The sequence below is a fragment of the Orycteropus afer genome, unplaced genomic scaffold (genome assembly GCF_000298275.1).
Source record: "Orycteropus afer afer isolate SDZICR_OR568_19922 unplaced genomic scaffold, OryAfe1.0 scaffold00053, whole genome shotgun sequence".
Taxonomy (NCBI): domain Eukaryota; kingdom Metazoa; phylum Chordata; class Mammalia; order Tubulidentata; family Orycteropodidae; genus Orycteropus; species Orycteropus afer.
The window spans coordinates 1646429-1647099 of NW_006921640.1; positions in this window are offsets into that span (position 1 = coordinate 1646429).

Consider the following 671-nt stretch of genomic DNA (forward strand, 5'->3'; position numbering starts at 1 on the left):
GGAAACAACCTAGATGTCCATCAACTGAGGAATGTTATTGTAAAAGTTAAGGAAACGTTTATCTGTAGAAGGAAATTTTCTTTGTTGGTTACCAGGGGTGGGAGGGGAGGGGAGGGAACGCTGTTAGATAGATAGAGATAAGTATTCATTTGGGTGAAGAGAAGGGCAATGTACCAAATGTGATTGACCAATATGGTAGCATTGAGGATCAGAAAGACATAGAGAGGTACATGGGAGGTACAGACAACAAATACGAACCCTTTTGAAGATACAGTACTGCATTGTCATTGAATGCAAACATGGGTATAAGGATGGATAGATGAGTGGATGACAGGCTAAAAGATTAGGTATGTCTATGAAATGGGGATATCCAAGAATATATATAGGGTTGGCAGACAATGGTCCTATAAGTTTATGTGAATGATCAGAATTCCCTGGTGTATAGTAGAGCCAACAAGGGGCAAGTTTGTGGTCACTGCTTGGTCACAGCCAGCTACCCAGAGGGATGGAGTAGTTGAACATGCAGGCTTGGGACCATAGTCACAGGGGACATCAAGCTCAATTGGCATAACGTATTATACAAAACATTGTTCCACCTCCTACTTTGGCAAGTAGCAACTGGGATCTTAAAAGCTAGCAAGCTGCCATCTAGATGCAACGATGGGTCTCTC